The sequence below is a fragment of the Passer domesticus genome, chromosome 9 (assembly GCF_036417665.1).
Source record: "Passer domesticus isolate bPasDom1 chromosome 9, bPasDom1.hap1, whole genome shotgun sequence".
In the NCBI taxonomy this organism is placed as follows: domain Eukaryota; kingdom Metazoa; phylum Chordata; class Aves; order Passeriformes; family Passeridae; genus Passer; species Passer domesticus.
In genome coordinates this window covers 35,915,283-35,939,212 of record NC_087482.1, presented here as the reverse complement: position 1 = coordinate 35,939,212, position 23,930 = coordinate 35,915,283, and the positions used below count along the sequence as shown (strand labels likewise).

Genomic DNA, 23,930 nt, shown 5'->3' with positions numbered 1-23,930 from the left:
CTCCCAGCCTGCCAGCAGCAGCACTGCTCTTTGCAGACCAGGCAGGCTGCAGGGGAGCCACACATTCAGGGAAGGAGCTGCAGTGCCTGCTGGTCCTAGGTCATGACATTCACCCAGGCAAAAGCCACTGGTGCCTGGTGCACATTTGGGATTGGTGTAAGCTGCCTCTTCACAGGACGTGGCACAGAGGACAGCAGTGAAGCCAAGAGCCATGTACACAGATTGGACACAGCACAGGAGGCTGCAGGCAGGAGGCTGATGCTGCACTCTTGCAGTGAGCAGTGCTCCTGGGGTCTGCAGCCAGCACCCTGTAACTGCACAGAGCTGATCTTCTGGGAAAAAGAAAGGAAAAAGCAGAGTTGGGGGAAGAATAAATAAATTCTGTGATCTCTCGTTTCCTTAAAAAAACTATGGAGACAGAAACAACAGTGTTTGAAAGCCCTGAGATGATACTGGGAGTTTTGCCCATCCCATTCAAAGCAACAGAGATGTCTGAATATTTGCCACTTTTACACTGTAGACATCTCAGGCAGTTTAGAGAAGTTAATTAGTTTTTCACCTTGAGAGGACAGTGCTCCAGGATTTTCCTCCTCCACACAGGGGATGTGAGGTTTGTGGTTTGCTGGGCATTTGTCTATGGTGGGGCAGGAGTGTCTGCAGGTACCAACCACAGCCCCTGTCTCTGGCAGATCACTCAGTCCCTGGGCTGTCTCTGCCTTTCCATGACCTGCTCTGCATGGGAAGAGCCTTTAAGTGCCTCAAAGTGAGGGAAAAGACCACTTTTATAAAGTGGTAGATATATCAGCAAAAAGACCAGATATATCAGCACAGCCTCAACAACTCTAGCTGCTCGAAGCTCAGAAAGTTAGAGGAATCCTACAGTAACATTTTTCTTTGCCTTAATCACCGAAATAGACAAATGGGAAATTGGCCCATCATGAAGATAAATAGCAATAAAAAAATGCAGTTGAGAAAAGTGTTACTGCTAAATTATAATTAACCACCCACCAGCAGGTACCTGACAGAGGTGAGAGGGGAGGCTGTGAGCAGTCCCTCTCATTGGCCATCAGCACTCCTGCAATGCTCCTCGTTACTGCACCTCTGGGGCACTTAATGCACCATTTTGCTTTCAGTGCAATTATAAAAGGCCACTTACATTTGCCACCCCCCCTCTTTGTCTCCCCACCCCAAGATCTCTAATAGTCTAAATTATCAGCAAATTGCCTATTTGATAAGGGCAAGCCATTTTGCATTGAGAGCTGAACTATTTCCCACTTCTGGGGGATAATATTAGGCAAATAACAAGCATCATTCTTTTGACATGTACAATTATTTGGCAAGTGTATGTTTGAATAGCCTGCTCCTTTGTGTGACAGGGTCCGTTCCCCATTAGCATACTTGACAGATGAATATGCTTGGTCCTTGTGGAAAAACCTGGCAGTAACCATGGTGATTGGGAGACAATGTTTTGAGTGAGGGATGTATTATCAATTTCAACTGGAAGTGGGGGAAAAAAAGAAGTGCACCACTAACGAGCTGATCTGCAATACAGGAGATATACATTGTTCCCAGGTAATTAAACCAATCTTGGTACTACTTTTAAACTCACGTAAATTAGAGTCAGAGGTGTCTACCTGTTTTGCTGTTTTCCTTGTTCCCAACGGAGGTTTTTCTCCTTGAGTTTTAATTAATTTTCCGTTTGAAGGAACTGAAATATGGTTTTCTACATCCTCCAAAGTTTTGGGGACCCCAGGGCAAGGTGGATCACGAGGACACACCCTGTTCCTGGGTGGGCTGGGGAGGAGGTGAGTACCCAGCCTTAGCAGTCCCCACCACCTTTTGGGTTGCTCTGGCTGTATTTGGAGCTGTTGAAGGAAATGTGGAGGGAGATGTGGAGGGAGATGTTGCCCTCATGTCACCCATCAGAGCAAGCAGCTCAGCAAGGGCTGTAGGGATCTTTCCTGACCTTGCTGAACCAAAGGCAAAATGCAGAGAGTAGTTCCCACCTCGTGGATCTGATTTCATGTCAGGGTAGCTCTGATATTTGTACTGGGTCCCAGCTCCTCCTGTGCACACAGATTTCCCAGTGGGAGTTCCAGGGAGGGAGGCAGACTCTTGGGGTTACGTGGTGCATCTGAACACAGCTCTGGACACAGCACCAGACCCTCACAGGGAGGAGAGGTATCCTTAAGCCTGTGTTTGACCAGAGGGGCTGTTCTTGTGCCTTTCCTCCTTGGGAAAGAGACCGAATAAACCATGAATAACAATGCTTTGCATTGAATCTTGTGCATTTAAATCTTTACAGAACATATAAAAAGCATCTCCATCTTGTCCTGGTAATTACTTTGCATCAGTTTTGTTGGGAATAGAGTGACAAAACACCCAGGCAAGGAGGATCAGGACCAGCTTTTCCTTCATGTTATGTTAGCAATAAAACCAGCAAACTGAAAGCATTGCCTAGTTCCTCTCCAAAGTCCCTAAATCTCTGTCACACATAACCCCATTTTATGGGAAAAAGGGCAGATTATAGAAAAAAGGTTACTATTAGCCATTTGATTAGGAACATATTCTCTACAGTCCTTCATTAGAAGGAGTGTCCCTGCCTTTTTAGACACGAATTTGCCACCATTTCCCACACACCTGGTGCTCTCTCCCTTTTATTACTGTAAAATATCGACTTGGAAAATGCTGAGTCAGGCGCCTGAGGTCAGAGAAGACAATTTTTACTGGAGTAATGAAGCCCTCTGCCTTTTAGGAATGCCTTTTTTTTCCTTGCCTTTTCCTTGTTACTGAGTCTATTTTAGGCAAATATTTGATTTTTAAATTTTTTTTTTCCCCCCACCCCCAGCTTCTGTCCCCGTTACTCTCCCTGTTTTGGACTTTGGCAGGTTGAGAGCTACAATTAGAGGCAGCGTTCCTGGTGTCCATATGGCTCGGGATGCCAATCCCCAGCTGCACAGGACTCTGGGGACAGGACGAGCCCTCCCCAAGGTCACCGGGCGTGGCAGAGCGTGCCCGCCCAGCTGGGACCGTCCCCAGGGGATGTGACAGCCTGGCCATGCCGGTGTCACAAAGGGGAAGGAAGGCTGTGACAGCACCAGAGCTCGGAACTGAGGAGGCTTCTGGCCCCTCTTTGGGACCCCAGCTGCAAATCCCTGCAAGACTGCAAGCTTCTGTCATTGCAGCACCTGTGCAGCTCCAGAGCTTCCAGCAGCCTTGGTGAGCGTGGCTCTTGGGAGCTGCATGTGCTCCTGGGTCTTTTTTTTATGAGAAAGAAGGGCAAGTAAGGTAGGAAACAGACTGAGCACACCTTATTAAAAAGCCTGGACATGACACTTGGTGCTGTAATCTTGTTGAGGTGTTAGGGCATAGGCTGGACTCGATGATCTTAGAGGTCTCTTCCAACCTCGTTATTCTGTGGTTCTGTGTGATTCTCTTATTCACCTGAGCACTCCTTATTCAGGAGCATACAGTGCCTTAAATGCAAGGTCTAGGCCAGCAAGGGGACTGAGGTTTTTCCCTTTTGTCAGAGGGTCTTTTGGAGGGGGTTTGGCTTCCTGGAAGACCAGAGAGCCTGAGTACCACTGGTGGAGGGCCACACAAACAGGGGCTCTCAGGGCACAAAGCACCTCACTTGCCTGAATCAGGCAGATTTCTGCCCATTTTGTTGCAGCAGGGACCCTCTACTTCCCACCCCAAAGATGACTGACAACGTGATAAGAACTGTGGCTTTTTTGCTTGATCCGTAGCCTCAGCTGTGCCAGTGACAAAAACATGGCAAAAAAAATTCCATTGCTGCAATCATGAATGCGTTATACCCATGCCTAAAGAGCAGAGCTTTGTCCCAGATGGTGCAGATTATTGTTTTTAGTAGAGAAGGCTGTTTAAGTCACTTATTTTCTGCAGAAATAGTCCTATAAAAAAGCAGCCTGAGCATCTTTTGCACCCAGCTGCTTTTCAGGAAACAGCGCCGAGCTGACCAGGCTGGGATTTCCTCTGGGCCTCTCGTGACATTAGCAGTTATGCTTTTAAGGATGTCACATTCATAAAAGAGCAAGGATGTGACCTGACTGAGGCAGGCATTTCCCAGGCTGTTTATCACCCTCCAATGAATGAATGAGAGCATTTGATGCTCACAGACTCTAACTAGACCAGAAGGGCACTCCCTGGGACTGCGCCAGCTGCCCTGCTCTTCTCAGAGACCATAAAACTGCATGTCCCAGGGACTAACACACAGGCCACTGAGCAGCTCTTCATCCTGAAGGAAGCTGGGGAGCTTTACATATCCCATGGTGTGGCCTGCCTCTGAAATGTCCACTGCTGCATTTCCAGTATGCTACTGCTTAACGGTATGTGGCAACACCATGCAGCAATTCAACACAGGGGGGAGGAAGGCTGCCACAAATACCTCAAACTGCCTGAAAGAATTATACCAACACTAACCTTCCCACAGGATACAGCCTCCCAGCCCTCACCAGCCTGAATGTCATGGCTGATTTAGGACCCGAGGCTCTAATGCTCACCTAAAAACCAGCAAGCAAGATTTTGTCTGCCTGTGTTAAAGATTGCCATCCTGCCCCAAACTAAATCTGTATGAGAAGGGATGGGAGAGGTTTCCCAGCTAAGCACTTAATTCCCAGTGCTGTTATCTACACTAACATGTTCAGTCCTCATAAGGTGTGCACAGAAAGCAACAGAAAGGGAAAGAAGATGGAACATATAAAATTTCTCAGAACATGTAAAAAGTTTTATCAATAGGTGTTCAGATTTCTAAAAGAGAAGAGCCTGAAACTAGAATAGTTTAGGTATGTAATGGAGGTGTTAAGTGAGAGAACAAGAATGAAAATAACTTAACTTCCATTACCTTGTAACAGCCCAAAGCCCAGTCACACAAAACAGGGTGACAGCAAAAGGGCAAGGCACCTGAGGTGATGGGGCAGAAGATTTTTCTGGGATCGGACCATGTTCCCTCTCATATAAATACAATGCTGAAAGCATGGACATCTTCCTGGGAGTCTTTCACACTGCCTAATTTAGGTTTTACACAATGCTATGCACAGGGCTGCAGAGAGCAATTGAAAACATCTTAATGAGGAGCTTGGGCTCCTCACATAGCCCATGAAGAGAGCTGGTGACTGACAAACAGCTGAGGAAGCCTGGGAGCGATCAGAGCTGCTCTGCTCTGCTCTGTAGAAAACACAAAGCACAGCACAGTGTGAACTTTCTCCCTTCAGGCAGGAAATAATTGCCTGCCTTCCCAAACCAGGGCGCTTCTGTGCCTACGTGTCACTGGATAAAGTTTTCAGCTGAGTAAGGCACAAAATAGGAGCTAGCCACCTTCAGGGTTTATCAGTGTGGGATGGAGGGTTCTGGGTTGCATTTTGGGATGCAAATACAAATACCCCCTCGCACTTTGCTGAACCAGCTTCAACACACGAGGCTCTGAGGAGCTGCTTATTAGAGAGAAAATCCAAATCTGGTGGTAAACTCAAGTTTTGGCAGCCGGAGCTGGTTGGGATCTTACCATTGCCTGCAAACCTGTGCTCTGAGGTGGACAAACTGGGTGGTAAGGGTAAGAAATTAACAACCTAATCTACTCCTGTGAGACCCACAGCTGATTGATGTGACCTGGACTGTCTCCAGAAGTGGAGACACATTTTGGGATTCCTGGAGTTCCCTGCTATGAGGCAGGGACCAATGGTGCAGTGCCCAGCTAAAGTCATACCCCACATGCAGGCTTTTCTGGGCTAGAACAGCCTGCTAATTCCAGGGAGATCCAGAATAAGCATTACTGTTAGACATAGGCCTAAAGACACATTAAAACATAATGAAGTGTCTTAATCACCCTTTACAAGCTAAATTTATCATAGGGAACCCTGTAAAATGAAAGTGAAAGAGTAATTCCACAATGACGCTTACCCAAGACGGATTGAGAGATATTATTTGTTGTTAATGAATGGCAAATTCATTGCTGTCTCATCTGCAGGAATGTAATTTGTGGGCACGTGGAGCAAGGGCCCTGGGCTGCTTTGAGAACATTCTGTAATCAGCTCACGGCACCTGTTAAAACTGCCTGGGAGCTTGGTTACACTGATGCTCTAAGGCCCAGGCACGGGCATGTCTGCCTCAAAATCCTCTGCTAACCCGGGGCTCAACAGCTCTGTGGCCCCTCCAGATTCAATTGACTCCATCAGCAGGATTTTCCTTCACAGAGCCCAGGGGAAAAGCACAATAATTTCTGCAGCTTCTTTAATGAAGCCAAGACATCTCTGCCTAAGTGATATGTTTCCTTGCATAATTAAATATTTGGCAGAGGATAAATATTCCAGGCAAATACCCCAGGTTCCCAGTGTCTGCTGGGCACCTGCAAAGCTGCTGTCCCTATGCACGTGCATCCCCACCAAATGATGCAGAGCACAGGGACATTCTGGTCTTTCCTTTCCCTGTCTCCCTGTGCCCTCTCAGAGCTCCCAGCCCCCCAGACATGCACAGTTCACTGCAGCCAAAGGGCAGTGCAGGCAGACATCCCTCAGGATCTCTCTGTCCCACAGGCTGCTGCTTGGGCAAAGCCCCAGGCAGCTTTCAGTGCTGCCCTGGAGAGCAAGGGTTTGATGAACACGCTGAGAGGCCAGATGGACCACATCCCACTGGGCTTCATTACAGACCTTTGCTCTGTTCAGCTCAAGTGGTCAACAATCTCTGTCCTCTGGATGTGCCCTGATGTGCTGTTTTCCTGTAGCCTTAATGACAGCCACGCTGTGTGTTGTGAATGCAGAAAAACACACAGACGTGCCAGAAAGGCTCTTTGCTCACGTCTGCTTGAAGCCTCCAAGGACCCTGGGGCTAGGAGAGCACCCAGCTGCCCCTCCAGCTGAGCAGAAGCCCTTGCTTCTGACTGTCACCAAGGGCATATCCACTGGGCAAGCCAGTGCAAACTCCTCTAAACACTGCAGGAGTGAATTTGAATAATTTCCCTCACAGATCCACCAGACATCTCATGCTCCCCTGTGCCCATTTCATGAGTGACCTTTCTGTGTGTCTTTTCTACCTTTTTGACCATGAATTTACATCTATGTAAGACACCAGAACTCTGCTGTTTTCCTGCTCTAGCCCAGGCCACAGCAAAGCTGAACTTTTTTTCACTGGGCTAATTTCTGCACAAAGCAGCAGGGGCAAGATGCACTCTTGAAGGATAAATGCTTTAGGACTGTTCCAATGGACATTACAGGAAGCCTCAAAGCACAGCTGGAGAGGTCCAGCTCACTGCTTTACCACCAATTCACTGCATGAATGTGGATAAATAAATCATTTCACCTCTTTCTGCCCCCATATGAAAAGAACTGATGGTGCCTTTCCTTTGTCAAGCACTGAGAGATCTCGGGATAAAACACACTCAGAGTTTTATTAATTCTTCTTTTGGGCTCTTGTTATTAAAGTGATCTGTGTGGTCATGCACCTTTGAAGTAAATATCAGCAGGAAATAGAAAAAGAGAGCTCCCCAGCATCCAGGGATCAGACAGTCCCATCGATTGCAAACACACAGCCTCATTTAAACGAGTGGGTGCTGCACACACACAGCAGCCAGGACTGTCTGCCCCCAGCCAGTTCCAGCTAGATATCCTGAGTAACCTCCTGGACACACATCCAATCAAACTGATGGTGCAGGGAAAAAATCCTTCTTTATACATTTGCAGTTCTGCCATCATCAGAAGCCGGTGGCGTCGCATGACCTTCCTGCCAGCAGACGATGGCTGAGCTGTGTATTTTCCTTGAGGGTCTCATATATCGTCCTCCTGAAACGTGGCTGAGGCAGGTAACTGTTTGTTAGGCTGTGTGCTGGAGGATTGTACAAATACAGCTTCTCCTTGTCCTTGAAGAGCCTATAAATAAATGGGCTCTTACCTTGACTGCAGGCTGCAGCATTAGTCAACACTCAAGCAGTTCATTTGGAAATTTGTACACAATAGAATCCAAGACACTTGAAAAAGCAGCAGAATGTACCTTTCTTGTGTGGAACTGGATTTAGGGCTTGAGCAAACTGCTGGACTAATAGGCAGAGAGACCAAAGGTTTGTATCTGTCCACAGCCAGGCAGCTCAGACAGACATGGTGCCTATGCTCCCTCCTTTGCCACCCCAGCAATGGCTCCAGAGCCTTCCAGGGGGAATGAAGAATCCCAACCAACCCTCTGCCTTCAAAGGTGGTTATATTGCATAGTGACTCTTTGACCCTGGGTCACGTTTTTTTATTTGGCCTTGCAACCTGAGAAATAACAGGACCAATTCTCTTCCCACCATCTATTCCCTTCCTACTTACCTGATCTGAGTTTAAAAAAAAATTTGCTGTCTGTGTTGTCTAGGTCTGGATATTCAGCATACCTAAAAAGCAGGTCCAAAGCAGTGCACAGGAGCTGGATGTCAAAACACAATATTTCTCTGCTGGTCATTTTTTAAAATATGTAATTGTTATAGTAATTTTTTTTCTAGCTCTTATTAGCCTTATAGTTGAATGATTTAAATTATTACTCATTACCACACTACCACTTCCATAATTTATATTGTTTATGGTCTTGCCACTTTAATTATTTAATTTTGCAAAGTATTTTGGAGACTTGTTTGTCCAGTACAACATACTGTGTCAGCCTACTACATCTTGTACTGCTGTGATTTCTGGCAGTCCCACTGCACAGGAAAACAAAGGGCAAAACAAAAAGAGTCCTCAGCCTTGTCACCTGCATGGAACGAGCCCAGACTGATGGCTCTTGTGCCATGAGTTATCATCTCTCACCTCAGTTGCCTTGGTGGGATCCTGTGCTATTACTGAGGACCAAGAACAAGCAGGCTCTACACAAATGCCTCTGAAGGAGGAATTAAAAACCACCACACGCTTAGAGAGGCTAAATGAGTATTCAAATTGGCTGATAAAAAAGTAATGAGGAATGCCTGCAGCCCTGAGCCACCTAAAGAAAATCAACAAATGCCAGCTACAATGCAAACACTTTCCATGGTCGGAAGCCGGGATTCAAAGAAAGGCACAGAGGGTTTGTGGGGGTGACAGGGGAGAACAACACAGGAATTGCATCTGCTGGAGGATGTGCAAGGCAACATCAAAGGAGAATTTCTCACTGAAGGCAAAGACAGAGACAATCCACAGGGCTCCCATCTGAAACAGGGCACATAGGCAGAATCCTGCTCCACCCTCCTAAGGAGGAAGACCTCCCCTGGCTATTGTATGGTGTCCTTTAGAGCAGTGGACTGACAGGCTTCCTTCTTCAGCTTTGAAGCTCAAGGAGTTCTCTCAAGGGCATCTTCAGGTTTGGGTTCAGGTTCTTCCCAGCCATCCCCAGGTTGCTGGAGGGATGTTCTGCCTCCACACAGGGTTTCATAAAGCATAAGGCCACACTCCCTTTGCATCATAGTGGTTCCATAGCATGGTCCAGCTTGGGGTGCTTATCCCTGGGTTCACCCCCCATAAGCATACAGGAATTTAGCCCACTTAAGGCTCCCCACCTTCAGATGAGTATAATTGACCTCTGGTGCTTTCCACCTCCTTCAATCCATGGTGGGATCTTAAATTCCATGCCTTAAGCTGGGGTAGATGAAGTTGGTGAGATGAATGCTGTTCCAGGGCAAACACCACAGTGCACAGAATTGGAATGGGCTACCAACCACCAGGTCCCTCAGCCATCCCAGGGGGATGAAGGAGAGGAGGAGGTGATGGTGGAGATGTGTCTCTCAGAAACATGTGAAGAGACCTAGATTAAAGATTGTGAAACACTCAGCTACCCTGGAGACCATATAAGCATCTACGGCAAGACAATGAGAATAATTAGCCCAACAGATGTGGGTACTGATCAGGAGCATTTTTAACAATACCCTGTCATGTTTGGGTCTATTACCATAGTCCAGTGAGGTGTGATGCCATTTTTCCTAGTGATGGCTTTCTTTCCAGGAAGCATTGAGGTGAGCTTACATTTCAGTAGGTATCTTGAGGGTCCTTGGCATATTTTGTCCCTCATTTAAAACTCAAAGCGCCTTTTAAAAATGACAAGCCAGAGAACTCGAGTCTAACAGACCTGTGGGAATAAAGGCTGGGTCTGCTGGTCCACAGTGTTAGAGTGTAAATGAGCTCAGAAGCAGGCCAAGCAAGATTTAGAAGGCATACTTAAATGAGTAACAGGATTTCCTGGCCTTCCAGGCACAAAATATTTCCTTCAGCAGGAGGGTTGTTATTATATCTCTTGTGTTATTTATCTCTTCTGCTCAAGAATAGTGTCTTAGCAGAGCAGCCAAACTTCAAAATGTGAATGAACGAGGATGGAGAAGTTGCACCAAGTGTCATCCTCAGAGTATCCCGAGTCCAAGCTGGGGTGACAGTTTCTGGTGTCTTCACAAGGGCGTCTCTCACACCCTCCAGAATGACACCTTCATGTGAAGAAGGCCAGCAGAGGAGGGACAAAGGACACTGACTTCCATACACAGCTAGAAATGACAGGAGTGTGAAATAAGAAAATCCTGGAAGAGAGCCAGGGAATGTGTTTTCCAGAAGCATATAATCTGCAATTGGGCTAATTCTGATGTATTTGTGTCTCCAATTCTTTGTTTCCCTGTTGCTTGTATAACTCTTGATTGGAACATTTGACGTCGCTTTTGTGAGTTCCTAAATCCAATCCTCTCTGATGATGTACATGAATGTGCATCTGATGGATGTTTTCCAGCACCTTTTTGTTGCCTCAATTAAGGGATAATGAACAAGAATTGTTCCTATTTGTAAAACATCTCCTGCTATTTCCTGCTTCTCAATTGGTTGGACAATATGTCTTAATTAAACACAAAGCCTTGTAACTTCTTTTAGGGGAGAGGGACCGGAACTGGGAAGAGGAAGAAAAGGAGGAGGAAGGGAGAGGTGGGAGCCATTTGTACTTCCAATGACTTGCTTGCAGAGGCATTTTTGATTTGTTGCACTAACAGTCGCACCTTGCAGTTTTCTCTGAGTCTGCTGCTGGGGGAATGGGTAAGGACATCAGAGCAATCTCCACTCAAATCCATAACTTTACAGAATACCAAAATCAATGCCTCAGGGAATAAGAAATGAGATGCAGAGACTTTCATTTTTAGTTATCAGACAAAATCTAGTTCATCTCCCAAGGTGCAAAGAGAAATAGCCATCACTGGATAGATCCTATGTAATATAAGTTTATAGATAAAAAATAAAATAAAATAAAATAAAATAAAATAAAATAAAATAAAATAAAATAAAATAAAACAAACCATAAGACATTGCACTGCATCTGCATCAGCAGAGATCACAGGAAAGATGAGATCATTAAATTTTAGCAAGCTCATCAGTGTGTGTTGATCTCCACTGGGTTGGAGGGTGAAGGTTCCTTTGCACTGCCTCTGCTGCTGTGTGAATGGAAAGCAGGCATGTCATGCTATCTTTTACCAACACGCCGTGCATTTGATTATATGATTCTAAATCACATCCCTCCAGATGTGAGCACAAGCATGTAACATGCAATTTCATGTTGTAGTCCAATTAAAGATATTACAGACTTTTGTCTATTCTGCCCATGAAAAAGCAGCTTTAATCTGATCTTTGGCCTCTAAGATCTCTGACTCCTGATTAAACATGTGTTTTGTTGTCTTTGGAAAAAGCCCAGAATGGGTGATTGTGATATTCACGTGCCCTCTGAACAGACAGAAGCTGTGAGAGAAGCAGAGAAAAGAATGATCAAAACAATTCTTATCCCATTTGCTCCTGTGTTTGTGAACATGTGGAATCTGTTGGAAGATGCTTTACCTGAAGGGGTTGCTTGACTGGATTCTGGTGATGGTGTTTTGATTTATTGACCAATTGGATCCACGTGTGTGTGTCGGGACTGTCGGCAGACAGTCACGAGCTTTTCAGGAGTTAGTTAGAAGTAAATATGATGTAGTATAGTTATAGTATAGTATGAATCTCTTTAATATAATGTAGTATAATAAAGTAATTAATTAGCCTTCTGATATCATGGAGTTCTGATATCATGGAGTTCTTCATTCTTCCCAGACACTGGGGTCGCCCTGCAAACGCGATAGGTGATGGTGCCAGCGCTAGGTCTGTCAGATCGGCTGCTCCTCTGCCTCCTCTTCCCTTTCCAGGAGCGCAGGGTGTGACACTCATGGGGAGGATTGGATTACGGGCTCCGATCCGTCGCTGACTAATGGAATTCCATCAGCCCTTCCCACGCCGTCTCTGCCAAACGTCCCCATCCACAGAGGACGAGGGGCGACCGCAGCGAGCGCTCGCCCCACGCGGGGAGCCTGGCCCCTGGTTTAAGTGGAGCCATATGTTTAATGCATAACACACAACGCTGGCAAAGGAGGGAGGCGATAGAAGTCTTTGGAGCCTGTGTTACACATGCAAATATCGCCTGTGAAAGGCAAGTCTGTCTCCTTTGACACTGCTTGTAATCCTGATGTCATCCTCTTCACTCCCTCTCGCGCACACAGTGTTTATTTTGTCACGGTGCATCTGAACACAAGACTAAAACCCTGTGGGGCAGCAGAATTTTGCACATTTTCCGAAGCCAAGTCTTCATCCCCACAGAATATGTACGTTTAAATATAGAAAAGGAGAGGCATGACAGAGGGATGAGGGAATTGCATCTGGTGTTTGTCATTGTAACATAACTCTAGTGGCATCTGTGAGCCAAGAGTAGCTCCAGCTGAAATAACTGGACAGCCCTTTCTCTCTGCTGGGATATCCCAAGCAAGCCCATGCCCTGAGCTCTGCTTTTTCTTTATATTTGCTCCAAGAAATCTGGAAGCAAATATTGGATCTGTGCAGCAAAAATACTCCATTTGCTCTAGTGTATCTAACCCATCTGTAACTGAAAATGAGGACATATTTATAGATGTTACACTCCATGACTTTTTGTGGACAAAAGAAGGGGCTTTAACCTCTCAGAATCCGGGCATCATCTCCTGGTTCACAAAATCAAGAGCAGCAGTATAAGCATCTCCCATTGCTGTGCCTCAAAGTCCCAGTCTGAAAGCACCTTGGCTGATAAGCAAGAAGAGCTGAATCTCTATGGTCCCCTCGAACCCCAGCTTCTCTGAAGCTGGCAGTGAAAGGACGAGCTACTTTGTTCTCTGTGTTGATACCATGTAAAATGTGCTTAGGTACTCTAGAGATGGAGGCTCCTGTAACAAAGAGATAAGCTGGAGCTGGTGGTAGCTCTGGTGATAGGGACAGGGATGTTGGAGTGCTGGACACAATGCTGAGGCTCTCAGGAAGACATCAAATGAGCTGATAAGAATATTCCCCATGCAGGCAGAGCAGAAACCCAGTGGCCAGACCTTTATCTTTCCCCCCACATGGTCTCCCTCCTTTCCTTTGTGATAAAAAGCCTTGTGCTTAGAGCAAGGGAAATAAAAAGCGCCCAACATCCCTGGGGCTCTTCTTCCTCAGGAGGGGACTGTGCCAGCTTGGCACTCTTTTCTATTATTCCCTCCTTTCCTTCTCAACCTCTCATCTTTTTCTGGCTCCTCCAGTCCCATCCCTGTCCCTCCTGCCTGTGCCTTGCCCCAAGAGCTGGCAAAGCCGTGGACATCCCAGTGGGAGAATTGCTGCTCTGTGCAGAGGAGATACTATAAGGTCTATTCTTTTTTCCACTACAACTTAAAAAAAATAATTCTGCTAGCCACTCAATAATTAATGCTTATGAGCACTGATTCAGCATGTCAGGAAGAGAATTTTGCACTCTTATTGTAGACTTTTGTAATTGAATCTTATGCTGTTATATTAGTGTGGCCCCAGGTGAGTATGCAATAGCTGAGGGGAAAAAAAGGTAAGATAAAGGAATTACAATAGAGCCAAGCTAATGTGAGAACAAGGCAATGTCTTCTGTGCCTCAAGGTGTTAAGTTAATCTCTGATAAGTTATTAACTTATTAATGGGATGAGAAGGGATGAACTACTTTTCATCCAAAGTCCCAAGTGCTCCTTGTTTTCTTTCACATGCTTCTCCTTGTCAACTAAGTCTCCTTTGGCACTGCTCCCCCATTGCCCTGCCTCCCTTCCTCCACATATCCTGTTTCAGCCTAAATGCAATCCGCTCAGAGAGCTGCTCTGTGCAGTGATCACATCGTGCTCAACACCAGGGATGTGGGGACTTCAGGACAGATTCAGGGACAGAAATCTGAGAGGATGAAAGATAAAAAAATCATTACAGAAGTTTCTAATTAATCTCTCCTCATATTGTTGACTAGTCACTGATGTGGGAAAAAAAAAAGAGGGGACAGGGGTCTTCAGATGAAAAAAAAAAAAAAAGTCTTGGAGTTATGCAGTTCCATCCCAGCTCTCAGTTCACTGGTTTCACAAATGAGTCTTTCTCCACTGAGGACCCAATGTATGATGCATCACCTGAAGTCATGGCCTTTGATTCCAGTTCCTCCAAAACCAGAGCAGAAATTTCAAACTGATGAAATGGGGTGAAATTCTGAAAAGATTTTGTTGAGGGAAGAGGGACAGGTCCAGTTTCATTCTTCTGGGATGTGACTTCTCCTCATAGCTGGATTCCCTTTGCCACTGAACTGTCTCAGTAATCCTTCCTTTTGAAGCCTCTGCTGTGCTCAAGGGAGGTTTTTCCCTCACTGTTCCCACTGCAAGTCTCAGAGCACAGGTTGGAAACCACAGCTTGTACCCTCCTCCAGGACTCTCCTGCCAAGGAGGGGCATCTCCCAATGGTGCAATGAGCATGTATTAACCTGGTGATCACAAAGTTCAGAGTGTGATTCAACACTTTGCTTTAGTGTGGTTCAACAAGGGATAGGTCCAGAGTTTCTGCCCAGAGCTGCTCCTTTCATCTGGCCAAAAATGAAAAGGAAATAGTTTAAGTGTGCTGGGTTGAGTGGCCATTCCCTTGGCCCAGAGATGCAGAGTTAGAGAGGGTCAGCACATCAACACAACAGATTTCTGACTTCTGCACCAGACCAGAGACCTCCCTGCAATACTCCACCAGAGCATGACACTGTTTCTCCAGTGTTAAAAAACCCCTGTGCTTTCAAGCTTCCCTTCCAAGCTCAGACACCAGTGCTGAGATTGCAGGAAGCAGAAAAAGGATACTGTTCATTATAATCTGCAGAAGATGATGAACCTGATAATTCTTCCACATGAAAAATCAATGACCTTTTAGCTGGAGAAAGGCACAGGCCACCACATGCCTCAGCACAAAGCAGGGGGGGAATGAAAAATAGCCAGCAGCCAACTTTGGAAAAGCACACAAGGGTTCTTCTTCGAATTAGCCAAGGCTTCAGCCCAAGTCTTTCTGTTTGCTCAGAGACAGGTTGGCATCTCTGTCTGTGCTGCTGCTGTTCCTGCACGGGGTAGAGAGCTCATCAGAGCATGAAAGAGATTGTGATAAAGATACACTGACTGCCAGCCTCCTTCCACTGGAAGCAGGCTCAACTTCATACCCGAGTGACATCTCAAACAGCAGCACCAGAGAGGGGGAGGGAGGGAGCTGCTCTCTCTTTGCCCTTTCTGATTTTGATATTATGATTATTATTTGCAATTATTCATTGCTAGGGCAGCTTCTCAGGTATATAAATACAGGCAAAAGAAGTCCCCTTTCCCCTCCCTGCTTCAGTGCATGCTGCTCTTTCATGCTGCACCCAAGCTGATTGAATTGTTTGATAGATAAAAGCCTTAGTTGAAGATTCCCCTGCATCCCCACTTTGTGAGCTATTCCCATGCCAGTTCTGCTTTCCAGCAATATCAGCTGTGCATATAAATGTTCAGACTCATCTGGATGAATTCTCTTCTGCCAGCCAGCTGTTTGAAAGCATTCCCTGACACCACATGCTATTTGCTCTGTGGAGGTTGGCTGGCACTGGGATGTTGCTGCTCTGCCAGGATGTGATGCATTTCTCACCATGACAAGGAAGGGAAAAAACTCCTTCCATCTCCAGGGCTTGCCCACAGCAAGTGGGCTAGTCCATATGAAGGCTTTTCTAAGCTTTTCCAGCTGACAGCAGCTTAAAATGGTCTTCTGTCAGCTGAAGTTCATAATTCATGCCAGGTCCATGGGAGGATACCATAGGAACCATCACCAAAACACTTTCTTGTGTCATGGAACCAGTTATGCTCAGGAAAGCAAGATGCCTCACAGACATCCAGCCAGCAAAACACAATGACCTAGAGGTAACCAGGTTAAATCCACACTGTCCCAAGTGCCTCATGAAACCATTGGTGTGTTGTTCTCCCTCTGTAAATAGGGGGAAATAATGGCATTGTACCTCACAAAGGCACTGTCAGGATGAATACCCCAGTGACTAAGATTCTCACATCCTCCAGCATCAAAGGCCACTGAACACTTAAGAGAAACAGCTTTGCTTCAACAAGGCAGTATAAACATAGCTGGGGATGAAAGAAAAGGTTTTCATGTCTCAAAGAGTAACTTTGGGGAAGGACAAGGGAGGTATTGTACATCCTTACCAACCCAAATAATCCAAATTGTCATTCCCATTCATGTTTATGAAGTGTTAAGATCTGTAAGCATTTTTACTAAGACCTAACACTTGGTCATATAATGAGGAATCAAAAAGAAATTGTGAACAAAATTATGGTTATGACCATAGTGTAAATACAGGGAAGCAATTCCAGACCACAGCCAATACCTCATTGTCAGGACATAATCATCCAAACAGACTCCAAGTGGTGAATTCGAGTGACAAATGGGAAGCAGACCTCCTCACAGACATGGGAATGCAGGCATTCTGTGTGTTTTTCTGCATGAAACCATAAATCACCCACAGCATTAAAATGGCTGGAGAACAGATAAAGGGTCTCTGTGTAGCTGAGCAGGAATCTGGGGCCTCCTTTAAATGCAGGAGTTGGCATCAAGCAGTTCATGCTCAGCTGATGCACATGATCACACTGACTCCTTGTGTGAAGAGTTATTGTTTGAAGAATACCAACCACAGCACTGGTTTGCCATCCTCCTCAGCCCTAGGGGTGTTCACAGTCCCCAGCCAAAGAAAACAATGGGACCCAAAGGATACCAAAAATGAATCCAGCACAAACTTATATGTACAAGCAAACCTGATCACACAGTTTTCAGTTTGATGCTTGATCATGTCTGGCTGGTTCTTCTGAGCAGATCAGCTCCCAAAGGTGCTAAGCTTGTGCAACAAATGGAGCCCAGCACACGGGAACAGTTCAAATACAGGTTTGATTTCCCTTGGTTATCAATAGCTGTTGCTAGGCAGGACAAATATCTCCTCCGTGCTCTACCTGCCTCTGGTCATGTACAAAACAGAGAGAATGACTAATATGTAACTCCCCCAAGGGAGAAGTGAAGGTCGCTGCACTTCCACTGTTTTCCATGTCCCTTAACCTGCACTTACAACACCTTTTGTGTCCCCAGAATTATTGCCCTCTGATGCAGCATTATCCCATGTTGACTTGTAGTCATATTCATGGCAGCATTACATTCCCTGGGGAAAAAGGGCTCCTGGCAGTCCTGCTTTGAGAGACCCTTTATTATATTGATGCCAACAGAGATTGTCTCTTTGATAAATGAGCATGTACCTATGAATAAATACAGGAGTATATTTTATATGTATTGTATATCTGCAGTGACAAGGGTAGAGGTTTGTGCAGGCGTGTGCTTTAAATATGCATGGAGGACACAAGGCAGCAGGAACTGGCAACTGTGGGCTGCTGCCAGTGTATTCCAACGCCAAACAGGATCCCTGACTGTCATCTAGACAAGATGTTCCCATTGCATCCCTCACTTGAAGCAGCTGGAAGATACCCACTCTGCACACTGAGTGGGCAGGATACTCTCTGGATGCAACAGGACCTCTCTGTGAACTGGCAAACTCAGCAATGCTGGCCTGTCTTTGGTCTCTCCTGAGGCAGGGAAATGAAGGGAGCTGGAGCTACACATGTATTCCCAGACTGACACAACAAAGCAATCACACATGAAAATTATTGTCCTCCTGGGAAGTCTTCCTGGAGGTGCTGAGTGGGTGTGGGATTGTACTGCAATGCTTTGGTGCACAGCAACAACTGGGAGGAAACTGATCCAAAATGGTTCAACGAGCAGTGCCAGACTTCAAAGGCCGTTTTGGATTCCCAAGCTTCCCAATGGACGGCACCACTTCTCCCACAACACCCACCCCAGAAGAAGTGTCTGTGTGCTGCCCTGGGTGCAGAGCAGTGTGGGAGTGACCACCACGCAGAAATGATCCCCAGCAAGAAGCCACTGCAGGGACAGAACACCATTTCACTCAAAGGGTAAAGCTTCCCCCAGAGTGCTCAACTGAGAGGTGCCAGAGAGCTGACCCAAACCAGATTTCATCCTCCCAGCCAGGTCTGTCAGAGAGGAATTGAGAGGGAAGGCAGAAAACACCTTATCTGCTCTCATCCCTCCCCAAAACCAGCTCACAGTCCCTGGAGGAGGGAATAGCAGCCTGCCCCTTACCAGTCACCTCCCTGCCTGACACCTTGCCTCTTTCCAGGGAGCAAAGGAAACACATTTCCCAGCTCCTGGTGACCCTGCCTGAGCAGCTCCTTGTTATATTCTCTGGAAAGTTAAGAAGTTGCCTTTGAATACCACAATGTCAAGGTGATGGTTACCAAGGGAACTGAAAGAAACTGGCCAGGAGAAGGTCAGACTTTTCTGGGTATTTTTTGTGCTTTATCTTGGCTGAATGCTTTTCCAGACAAATCAGATGGGTGTCTTTCTATCCTGGAAAAATAAAGCTATCATATACTTGAAAAAGGACTGATAAAAGCCAAAAGGGGTAGCTAAGATTTCCCACAACTGCACACCATGTTCTGGGGGAGTTACCCTCAAAATCACCTATGATGGGAAAACCCTGTAGCACCATAAGCAATTGTGATTTCAATCAAGGGATGTAACTAGGAGAGCCCTGCCGTGAGGAGTTTAAACCTGGATTTGCTTGGAGGCCACAGCAGAGATACAGAGTAAAAATATCTCCAGAGTATAAAATAGAAAACTGAACCAGCAACTTGCCTGAAGTAAATCAACACAGCCCTTAGAGCATTTGCATTTCCATGGAGCTATGACACTTTCACCAAGAGGAAATTCAGCTCTCCAGGAAAAGGCAGTGAAGCTGAGGTCTAAACATAAGATCCCACACACCAGATCATCATCCAACCATACAGTGACAGAGATGTGAAATGATTTCTGCTATAATAAGAATCCCCAGCTGTGAGATTAAAATTAGTTAGCTAAACAAAAACAGAGCCTGATGCCGGCCTTCATATGCCAGTTGCTCAGCATGGTTCCCCTGGCCACAGAGGACTGGGCTTCTGCTCTTTTAGGAGATTGGTTATCCAATGAGCACGTTCATTTTTCATGCTGCACATGGCAACTATTGTGCTACAGCTGCCAGTCATACCTTTGATTTGCAGTGCTGCTGGTACCCCCAACAGCTGCCTGAATTAAATGAGATACAGGAACCAGGGAATGGCCATTTTAAGCTCTTGGTGTGTGTTGAATACCAGCTGCTGCCAGTTTTTCTCTTCTAAGAGCCCTGCCAAGCATCCTTACCTTCTGTACTTTAGTTTGGATTTCTACCAAAGTCCTTCACTAAGAAAAACACTCTTGCTAATGAAAACCTATAACTTTGCTGGCCCCAGTTGTGAGTACTGCTAATGGCAGGGGGGGCCTCAGGGGACCCCATTTTTGTACAGCACACCCACTTGACATTAGTCAATATTAGTTGCCCTTCCAATCCCTGATAGGGTCAGACAAACAAGTTCTCTCTACTGTAAACAAAGAGCTGGCTCTACTAAACAACTAAATGTCAAGGGAGGTCAGCCAAGGTGTAATCAGCTCTCGTGGCATAGCTTTGAGCTGCAAGGCTTTGTACAGGTGGCCAAGCAGAATACTGCTGGGAAGGAAACTCTTCCCCAGCTCAAAAAGGAAATCAAAACTCTTACCTCCAGCTTGGCCTTCACAACAGAAAGCCCAGCAAATCAGGCTGATCAGTCAATGACACATGGTTTTGAAAGGTTTTGATTTTGCAGACAAATATGTGTTCCCAGTACCAAGGTGCTTGTGGTTTGTGCTGAAATGGGTGTTTTAGTGCTGAATTTCCTGGACTGAGGGCTTTTCTCTACTCTTTCTCAAAGAAAATATCAGTGCAAGTAGCCTTCACAATCTGTTCACGTGCAGCCTTCATGCTCTGTGTGTGTGTGTGGTGGGGGGATTGAGCAGTGGGAGCTGCCAGGGCAGGTGGCCCTGAGCACAGCCCTCACCAGCACACATTCATCAGGCCTGGGACAGGCACACTTCCAGGTGATTTGTTGATATTTACTATTTAAATGCCAGCAGATAATTTAGTCCTGGAGAGTAGATGTTCAATGACAGCAGAGAGAAGCCATCTCCTGCCAGCCCACCCTGGCTCCTCCATTGTTTAATGCCAAACATGGAGCCCTCTCCCTGCTCCCTGGACTTGTTGTGGGAGCTGTGTCACACACAGCTCAGCTTCCCCAGTTCTTGCTGCCCTTCCCACCCATCCACCAAGCTTTGCTGATGTCAGAGACCTCTTAGGATTCACAGCATCAGGGCTCAGTAAGGAGATTCATTCAAGGTATCTCCTAAATGGAACAGACAAAGCTCTGTTCCCCTCCCATCATCCTGTGGGCATAAAAATCTCTGCACTGCTGATGTCCATATCTGTTTTTTCAGTGTCAGCTTTTGCACAGCTCTTTAGCCTTGTCCATGTGACTTAAAACTGCTCTTTCTTAGCCAGCAAGGACCCTGCCCAGCATATAACAAAGTGCATCGGTGACCTTGCAATAATAATTCGCTATCCTGACACAGGCAGCTGGAGCACAGGGGACCTTGTCCACTTAATAACCACCACCATGCTTCTGGGACTCTGCATCCAGCAGCACCTGAGATGACTGAAACAGGAAGAGTTTTTGAAAACCAATTTGCTCTCCACTCTACCTCTTTGTTTGCATTTTCCATTTCTCTCAGCGTGGGGGATGAGGCTCAGTACTATGCTCATGTTTATCAGTGCTTGGCTCCTCGATTGTCACTTTACAGCCCTGTCTGCAGGCCCTGCAGGTGGCACTTGCTTTCCCCTAAAGAAATAGCACCCCCACAATTTTTCTTCCAACTTCTGTCCAAAAAATAAGTAGTACAAGAATGTTTCTGATGGTGTCAGGCTTTATAATAGTTCATTCATTTCAACCCTAAATTTGGGACTGAATTTGAGCTGGCAGTAGCTCTTTAATATACAGGACCTGTCTTATTACATCTCTGTCTAATGCATATTTGGGAGCTTTCCCTGAAAGCTCTTGTATAAAGGAGTATTATGACATCAGGAAGTCTAAAAGTACCTGAACTGCAGATGTGATAAATTCAGCAGGATGATACGTGCCTGGAATTAGTAGTTACCTTTTTCCATTGGCAAATGGCCGCCTGGGCTCCATCCCCTGGGATAGCTGTAGAGAACAGCCAGTTTGATGAGCCTAACCAGCCATTGGATGTCACTTTGGCTCCACACTAATTCAAGGGAAACAGCATTTATCTGGCAGCCAGGCAGCCAGCTCTTCGGCAGCTGAGAGTTTAATTATCAAAGGTTCAGGCGAATCTTGCTCTTGCTATCTCCAACCAGCTGCTGCAGAAAAAGAGACCTTCTGGCCCCATCCAGAAGTTTGTGAATCTCTTGCTAGCTCCCTTTTGCTGCTAAAATGAGTCCCAGCCCATTTGCCCTTTCCTGTGAAAGCTCTGGGCTTGATGCCACTAGAAAAGGGAGAGAGTGAAAATAATACAGTGGGGAAGGGCTCTGGGTGGATGGGGCTGAGCAAGCAGCAGTCAGGAACGAGCACTGGGCAGGCTCCAGCTGGTGCTTTGATCCAGCCGTGGAGGCTTGCACTGATAGATGGATGTGGGCACAGCTTCCTCAAACTGCAGGATGTTGTTCTTTCACAGCTTCCCTCTGCAGGGGCGGAGCAGAGCTGCTGCCTGGCCCCCGTTCAGGCCAGGCAAGCTGTGTTCCTGCTGGTGGACCTCAGCCTGAGCAGTCTCAAAGCAAAATACAAGGGCTACACCTGCCCCATCCCACTCTTCAGCACTCCAGTGGGAAGGGTGGGGGTTGGAGGGGGCAGAGCAGGCAAGCTGAAGGCAAAACAAGAAGAGAACAGACTCTGCAAAGGCAGGTACTGTTTGCTCAGTATTTCTGCAGGAGTAAAGGTCAGAAGGTGCACCAGGAAAGTTAGCTGGGGAAAAGGTGACACCAAATGAAGCCACTTTTCCCTTCAAGAAAACAAGAGGTCTGTGAGTGAGGAATGTGGAGGAAGTGTTTGGCTCATAGGAGCTGTCCTGCTCCACTCTTCACTCACTCTGCCCCAGTACCTCAGACACCTGACACGATTCCCTCACATCTAGGTCCAGGGATCTCTGTATTCCTCCCTCAGCTTTGCCATCAACCACAGCCAGTCCAAAACCAAAGGTTGTTGGTACTCTCCCAGGTTCTGCTCAGTATCCAGATCTAAGTGGAGCACTCAAAACCTGAATGAGGTGCCATTTCCTATAGATCCTTTGCACTTCTGTGTCAGGGATGTCCCTGCCCTTCTAGCCCTGCAGTGGCTGGTTAATAATGTGACCACTTAAGTGCTTATCAGGGAAGTTGGTAACTAATGTGCAAGTGATGCACCTGCTTTTCGTTATTCTCAGGCTCTCTGCAGACACAATCAGACACAATTGGCCATTCTCAAGGCACATTTATCTTTTCAGTATGAAGGCAAGAGACTCAATTATCTTGTTCAAAAGCTAAGATTCTGGCGAGCAAATTAGTTATCCTCCCCATTCTTCTTCAAAATGCCATCAGGAACCATCATAAGCAAATACTACCAATCACCATCTGTTTTGCCCAGTCTGCCTGAGCTATCAGTAGGGATACACATAGGGAAATATATTGTCTCCAGTCCTCTCCCAAGAAAAGTCTCTCCAAAACTTGGGCATGACTTTTGTAGTTGAGACTCCAGTAGAATAGCTAGACACAACAGAACAAGAGATCTCAGGGCATTTGTGAATCTGAAGGAGATGGAAGGAGCAGAAACCCATAAATACATATTTTACTCTTTTGGAACACAGTGCCTCTTTCCCACCAAGTCAAACTTGGAAGCCATCCAGCCAACTGCTTCAGATGAAAGAGAAACATGCCCTGGTAGCAAGTTCCTGCTAGAAATTTAGTCTTGGGCTCCCCCTTATAGTCCAGGACCACTGTCACTAAGGGCAAGTAGCCTTGGATGTCCCATTTTTCCATCCTGCATGAAAAAAAAGTGTTTATTTAACACCATATCTCCAGGGTTCCCTCAGCTCCCTGGTCTCCAGACCTGTCAGTTTACTTACAGCACTGCTAAGTGCAAACTGATTAGTCCAGTCCCCCTACCCTTCTCCCCCATGGTTATCACTTTTATTAACAGCAAGGGAGTGATAATGGGGAAAGATGATCAAAGCTGCTGGTATTAACACAGAGGATTAGCAGTATTTATATTCCTGATCAGTGCAGTCTCAGTGTGAGCAGGGAGCAGCCACAAATCAGCCTCTTCTGACTGAGAGTTGCTGCAGTGGCACTGCCTAAATAGCTGCTGGCTAATGAGTCCTTTGCAGCTGGCTGGGGGAAGAGCTGTCTCACTTGGCTACTGCCCTTGTGATATCTAATGTGCCCAGGCTGGCACCCAGCGTGGGGTGAGGGTCCCTGACCTCAGGTTTCAAAGTGTTCCTGAGGTCTTGGGGAAAAGGTCCCCCACAGTTGGGATCAAGTAAACTAAAGCTGAGCTAACTGAACTGGTGTGGCCTGTTCATGGTGGGATTGCATCATTATCACAGGAAGGGAAAACACAACTTCCAGCCCAGTCTGGGAGCTTTGGGAAGTTCGCTGAGCACCATGCT

General features: G+C 46.3%; 2 long non-coding RNA genes across 3 annotated transcripts; both read right to left on the bottom strand.

The window, feature by feature from the left end:
• Positions 1 to 335: 335 nt before the first annotated feature.
• Positions 336 to 2,816, bottom strand: LOC135307370 (uncharacterized). Its single transcript, XR_010368073.1, has 3 exons — positions 2,641 to 2,816; positions 2,007 to 2,232; positions 336 to 732 (listed from the first exon to the last, which is right to left on the bottom strand). It is a non-coding gene; the product is annotated as an uncharacterized LOC135307370 (long non-coding RNA).
• A 4,646-nt stretch (positions 2,817 to 7,462) lies between these two features.
• On the bottom strand, positions 7,463 to 12,183 carry LOC135308025 (uncharacterized). 2 transcript variants are annotated; one of them, XR_010368584.1, is made up of 4 exons: positions 9,125 to 12,183; positions 8,316 to 8,409; positions 7,903 to 8,046; positions 7,463 to 7,804 (listed from the first exon to the last, which is right to left on the bottom strand). It is a non-coding gene; the product is annotated as an uncharacterized LOC135308025 (long non-coding RNA). The 2 variants fall into 2 exon arrangements; XR_010368585.1 differs by lacking the exon at positions 7,903 to 8,046 and having other exon boundaries at positions 7,463 to 7,880.
• Positions 12,184 to 23,930: the final 11,747 nt, after the last annotated feature.